The following is a 7,226-nucleotide window of genomic DNA, read 5'->3' on the forward strand; positions in this document are numbered from 1 at the left end:
AAATACTTAAATTGCAATAAATGTAATCAGTTGTTAGGGTTAGGCTGTTACCCATAATTGTACAAAAACAAAACTAACTGTAAACAATAAAGGTTACAATTTTAAATATAGCCCAAATATGGCCCACATGGGACCCTCAAATAAACAATAATGGGCAACCTAACTGGGCCCCACAACTTTATCCAAGATGGGGCCCACATTCAGCCCATCAAACTGCCCACCCTGCCCAGCCCATGCCCAGATGACACCCATGTAGCCCAGCTAAACCCCATGTGGGGCCCACATGGACATGTTGGCTGGGAAGCACGTGAAACGACCAAGCGCTGGGTAGAATCAACCAAGCATTGCGACCCAGAAGGTTTAACCCTACTGGAAACGTGAAACTACCCAATGGTGTTTAAAATGTGATCAAATAAACCAACAAAAATTAAACGACAGTCTTAACCCAACATTTTGGGTTAAATACAACCCAGCATTATTTAGAGTGCAGATATCAGACAAAGCAGAAAAGAGACAGTCTCCAGGGCACAGGCAGGCAAACTCCGGCGAAGGTCAGGTGCAGGCGGCCAGGCAGACGACACGGTGGAGCAGGGAAGCAGCGGACAACCAGAGGCCGAAATCCCGGATCCGGAACAGAGATAATCCCCCAGGGGAATAGAAGCCAAAGCCAGCCACACCAGAAATGCCTGTAACAATCTGACAATGGGTCCATTTACATGCACGTTTATCTGACTGAGTTTTTCAAATGTTACGTCAGTTGTGATGTTAAATAACGCGTGCGCCGTGTCAGCGGGAGATTTATGGCTCATATTATCCCTTATTCAGTTATGAAGCGTTTTGACTGAACCTCTTCTAGGCTACTTCTGCTGCATGAGAAAAGAGAACACCTCTTTACAATTTTCTGGGTCTTAAAGGAGTCTGCGTTTGTGATATTCCTTACGAAAGGAAAATATATTTACCAATATATCACTTGAAATATATTATAATATTGTAAATACATGGAATAATATATTGATGGTATTATACAATATATTATATTCCTGTAATATATTGCAAAATATACAAATGATTGCCGCTTTCATATATTGCAATATATTGGAGAATATAAATATTACATTCCATATATGTGAATATATTACCTAATGTATCACATATTTTCCAATATACTGCAATATATTTTTGTTTCGTTAGGGATATATCCTTATTTCATGCAAAACGCAAGCTCGCTCTTTCTGGATGCTTTTAAATCTTCTCTAAGTTTGCGTTTTTGTCACCTATCACACATGCGCACTTCAATAAGCCGACAGAAAGCAGGTTAATGCTTTTACATGCAGTGCGATCTCGAGGTAAGAGGACCAAGACTGACCAGTTTATGCTTACGCCATTTATGACATTACTCCGATAAAAGAAAACGGGTTACCGCGTTTACATGACCATGTTCATTGTCGGTTTATTGGGCATGATCGGCTTAAGAACGTGCATGTAAACACACCCAATGAGTGCCAGTGAGAGATTGGTTTAAATAGTTAGACTGATGAGTGCAGCAGGTGAAGGTGATGAGTCCCATAATCAGTGGCCACGCCTCCAACACAACCTCACAAGACACCGAAAAAAGAGACGATGAATTCATAAACCATGACACTAACAACCCATATGTGTGATACCTCTGCTTGTATCTTTCCTGGAAGTCCAAGATAAGCCTGAAACAGCCAAAACATGGGTTTTTCAATGGGTTCCTTTCTCTCAATGACCATTAAGAGTGCGTTCACCCTTGTAGTTCGGTTAGTTTGGTTAGTTTGGTTCGGACCAAAAAACAAAACATATAGTCCTGGTCCGCTCAACGTTCACACTGGCATTTATAACAGCGAACCTAAAGTTATCGAACCAAAGGCATAGGGAGACGGTAACAACCTGATTGGTCGGCTTATATGACGTAGGAGCTTGCTTACCGAACATTCAAAACAATGCTGTGTGCAGATTACATGGCATAATTTTATGATGTACATACGTGTACATATGGCATAAATTTTACCTGCTAAGAACTTATATAAGTTCTGCTAAGAGCTTATATAATGTTCAAAACAGCAGCAGTATTTCCTCCGTTGTGCAGAAAAGAGATGGCTGTCTCTTATGCAAAAGAGACGACCGTTCTGTCGTCTGTACCTACTAATAATGGGCAACACAGGTCCTTTGATGAGAAGAACCAGGTATGCTTTGTGTGCTTTTTTTCTAGCATTTTCGAAGCATGCTCATCGGACCAAATATTGATTAGGCACTTCCTCATTGCTCTTGCTCTAACGTTAAAGTTATTCATTTTGGATACACCGATCTTTCCGCGTCATCAAATCAGCTGACTATGCGTTGCATCTTGTGACATTATGTCCGGTTTTTGTTCGTTTACATGTCTTTGGTCCGTGTTGCGTTCATATATCAATCGAACCGCACCAGAGTTGTTTGGAAACAGACTGAGACCCATCTTTTTAGCGGTCTCGGTCCGCTTGTTTGGTGTGCACCAGGGTTCGGATGGCAGCGCTCACATATGTTCAAATGAACCGCACTAAACAAGCAATCGCACCAGGGTTTGTTTTAATCAAACCAAACATGACAAGTGTGAACGCACACTAAGCCACATACTTAATTGTCAGGTTTGAGTTTTGTCTCTCCATTCTCCTTATATTTAAAGAACAAAGACTGGAAACATTTCTAGACAGAATACAATATACACAGTGATTATGAAGTGTGTCATCTGGCCTACTGTGAGGTGGGCTGTTATCTCAATGCCTGCACATCACTCAACTACTCTATGAATCATGGATCTTCTATCAGGGGAAAGAAAAAAAAAAAGTATAACGATTTAATGATGTAAATCTCATCAAAATCATGCAATTATTTATTAGCAACTTGATGTACTTAATGTGTGTGCCTCTTTCATGCACTGTCTCAAGAGAAGAGTCACACAGTTCAACACTTTCTCTTCTCTCTGTTGTAGTTAAATGCAGACATGTTAAACATATTCCCTTGACTCTAGGAAAAAAGTGATCTGCAGTGCCTTCAGTATAACGTTTATTCCAAAGTTCAATGTGGAAGAAGAGTCGTTCTGTTCTGTGGGAATTCATTCACAGTTCTGAACGCAGGAGCAGAAGCAACCCATATTCCCCAGCCACTCTTTAGTCTGTGTGAGGGGCTGAATGAGACACTCTAATGTTTATTATAATGAAAAGCTCCAACCTGAAAAACACTTTCAAAGAAAAAAAAGTTAGATCTCTGCATTTTTTTTCCTCTTGTATTGTTCCATTTCTTCCCCGTAGTCACCTTTACTTTTTTTCCATATAGACTTTGATAAAACATTTCATATTGCAGCCAGTGATACAGATGAAGGCTTTTCCAAACACATATTTTACTTCAGAGAGCCAGAGCAGTTTATTTAAATTATAGTGGTGTATTACATTGGCCCAGTAGGCCTGTCCTCTCAGGCCACCCAAGAGAGAACCAAGGGCAGTGAAAGATGTATGGTAGGCATTGAAAGATGAATCAAATTGACTGTGAGTCAATGCTGCTAAACCTCTCTATGATCTTTTATTTCCTAGCATTTTACATTTTCTTTCTTTGACAGATGCTCAAAGGCCCGAAGTCAGGAGTGAAACGATTCTTCTACAAATTGTCGACACACATTCAGATCAACCTGCTTCGGAAAACATTACAGTAACAAACACAGACATGTTTCCAAATGCACATTGAGCTCGTTTTTTGAAATCGAGGTCACATATGCACATGGAAATAAATCAGGCTGGCTGGATTTTGAAATCCCTTTGTCTCTAATGTTATTGGACACATTGCACAGCACTTAGGAAACTTCTCACTCTCTGAGTGCCGTTTTGAGAGCTGGGACCCATTTGCACCGAATGGGTCCATTAAGTGCCAAGTAACTTTATTTGTGCCTGTTTTAGATTACATAAATCTTCTTCCGTGAGTCCCAGTTGGTACTGTTAATTCCTTATTAAGTGCAGAGGAGCCTCGGGGTGATGAGTGATTGGAAAGCGCGCAGCCTTTTCTCCTCCTTATAACCATAAATGTTAAAGTTAAAGAGACAGCACTATGGCAAGAGTTTCCAGCTGAAACACATACTACCCCTGGAAAGATGCCATGAAGAGCTTACCTTGATTGATTAAGAATGCATATCACTTTGCAGTAAGATTAACTAAACCAGAAGGTGGAGTGCAGTTCTATGAATGCAATCCCATCAACAGCTCACTACCATACAGAGCAGGCAAATGCTCACAGTGTTTACCTTGATGCTTCTTTGTAATGGATTATATTGAGGCCACATACCTTTTATTTAATGAGCATTTAATCTCGCTACACATATGGTGCCATGATATTGCACTGTGATCCATTTTCCATACTTGTTCTTATAGGGAATTCACTGACCTGCACAACCCGGATAAAATGGTCAATGATCCTGCGCAAGTTATGGAACAGATACTCTAATGAAATATTGACTCTATTTGAATTTCTGTTACAGAAGTAATGGTTGCACTTGATTTTACAGTAAGTGAACTTATGTGTACTTACAATGTAGTACTGAAAGTACTGGGTAATTTAAAGTTACTAAGGGTTAAGGTTAGGTTTCAGGGTAGGTTCATTGTTACCCAGTTATTGCAGTTACTATTATAAGTATAGTATGTACATGGGAAACAGCACTGTAAAATAAAGCGCTACTGAAGTACCAAATGTACTCAAGTATTATTATAACTTCTTATCCATATGTACAATATATACACTGTATTTAAATATCTTGTATCTCATGTCGTTCGACACCCGGAAGACCAGCAGCCATATCACCCTGTAGCCCAAGACTGGTTTCACACTGAAGCTAAGCAGGGCTGAGCCTGGTCAGTACCTGGATGGGAGACCAACTGGGAAAACTAGGTTGCTGCTGGTAGAGGTGTTAGTGAGGCCAGCAGGGAGTGCTCACCCAGTGGTCTGTCTGGGTCCTAACACCCCAGTATAGTGATGGGGACACTATTCTGACAAAGAGCACCGTCTTTCAGATGAGACGTTAAACCGAGGTCCCGACTCTCTGTGGTCATTAAAAAATCCTAGGATGTCCTTCGGAAAAAGAGTAGGGATGTAACCCCGGCATCCTGGCCAAATTTGCCTATTGGCCCCTCTGTCCATCATGGCCTCCTAATAATCCCCCTCTCCAATTTGGCTTCATCACTCTGCCTCCTCTCCACCATAAGCTGGTGTGTGGTGAGCGTTCTGGCGCAATATGGCTGCCGTCGCATCATCCAGGTGGATGCTGCACATTGGTGGTGGTTGAGGAGAATCCCCCCTTCAATGTAAAACGCTTTGAGTGCCTCGAAAAGCGCTATATAAATCGACCAAATTTTTTGTTCATCTTCGGAACACAAATTAAGATATTTTTGTTTATAATCTGATGGCTCAGAAAGGTCTCCATTGGCAACAATGTACTTTCCTCTCTCAAGACCCATAAAGGTACTCATTACAAAGTCCATCTCACTCCGGTGGTTCTACAATCATTTTATGAAGCAACGAGAATAGTTTTTGTGTGAAAAAACAAACTTATATAGTGATGGCTAATTTCAAAACACAGCTTCAAATGAATCAGTGTATCGAATCAGCGGTTCAGCTCACTAAAGTCACATGCTTTCAGCAGTTTGGATCATGAATCATGAATCATGAATCGATACGCTGATTCAAACAGTTTCAAGCTTTACAAAGCTTTACGAAGCACTGTTTTGAAATCACCCCATCACTATTTTTTATTTTTTTTTGTCACAATAAAACTATTCCGGCTGCTTCATAAAATAATTGTAGAACCAATGTAGTGAGATGGGCTTTGTAACGACGTCTTTAGTGCCTTTTATGGGTCTTGAGAGAGGGAATGACATTGGAGGCCTTTCTGAGCCATCAGATTTCAACAAAAATATCTTAATTTATGTTCCGAATTTGAACAAAGGTCTTACGGGTGTCGAACGACACGAGAACAAAGATAAATTAATGACATCATTTTCAATTTTGGGTGAACTAATCATTTAATAATATTTAATTAGGGCTTTGCAAAAACAAAAACGAAAAAGAAAAAAAATTCACAGAGCAAAATTGTAGTTTGTAATTCAGTAAAATGAAACAATTGTATAAGGATCTTAATGTTGTAATGCATTGTATTTGAAGAAAATGCAGAAGATAAATAAAAAAGGCAATCAGCATTCACAGTCTCTACAGTCTATCTGTCAAACCAAGGCAATGTGAATGAGAAGAGGTCCCCAGTCTGGGTCAGGTAAAGCAAGGCTCAGCTGATCTGAGCACTACACAGCAGAGCTGATGCTAGCACAGTCTGACAGTGTGATGGATACTGCTGAGTGAAAAGCTGATAGATTTTCTGTTGATCCCATATCACTGTTTTTCTGCAGCTGGGCCTCTTCTTTTAGCCTACAATGACATATGACTGAAAATATTGAGGGCTTTGGGGAAATGGCTCCCAGAGACAAAAAGCATTGTATTCTTGAGCACCACTAAACGATAACTATTCCAAACCTCGAAGTGTGCTCGATGTGCAATATTTCACATGCCCGAGAAAAAAAAAAAGAAAAGAAAAAAAAAACCATATATCTCTGAATTGACTTTGAAAGAACTCATAAAGACAATATATTTATTTTCTTGTTTCACTACATTAGAGGGCAAATTTATGATACTGACTACTGTTTTTTTCAGACATTTCAAGTTACATTATATGTTTTTTCGAAATGAGATTATTCCTTATAAACATACCCGCAGCACCAAACACATAATTTTAAGTGCATTCGAGATCTGCTAATCCATTCAATCATACTAGATGTTGTTTTGGGTGAGGCCAAGAATTTGTTTTAAAGAACAGTCATGTGTCCTGCGGAGAGAGGCCGCTCCACATCCACAGGACAGGGTGTGCTACTAAGTAGACTGCAGCCTCAGCACAAGAAGTTAAGAGAAATTTTTCCAATAATCAGGGCAGACACAAGAGGTAACCTCACAATCCATCTGTCCATGCACCTGCCAGCACACTCAACTACTGGCACATGTCTGATCCTTACACTTAAATTGCTCTGGCATGGACTTTCTAAAGGGAGGTGCCTAAACATCTGGCATCAAGTCATAATCAAGAGGATCAGGGTGTCACCCCAGCCTGACCGTGGACAAGCTGTGCGATAAAGGTTTGGTTCACC

At 40.2% G+C, this 7,226-nt stretch overlaps 1 pseudogene; it reads left to right on the forward strand.

Moving 5' to 3' along the window:
• The first annotated feature begins 4,825 nt into the window (after nucleotides 1–4,825).
• On the forward strand, nucleotides 4,826–4,942 carry LOC137089044 (5S ribosomal RNA; annotated as a pseudogene).
• Nucleotides 4,943–7,226: the final 2,284 nt, after the last annotated feature.

The sequence above is a fragment of the Pseudorasbora parva genome, chromosome 1, assembly GCF_024679245.1.
Source record: "Pseudorasbora parva isolate DD20220531a chromosome 1, ASM2467924v1, whole genome shotgun sequence".
NCBI lineage: Eukaryota > Metazoa > Chordata > Actinopteri > Cypriniformes > Gobionidae > Pseudorasbora > Pseudorasbora parva.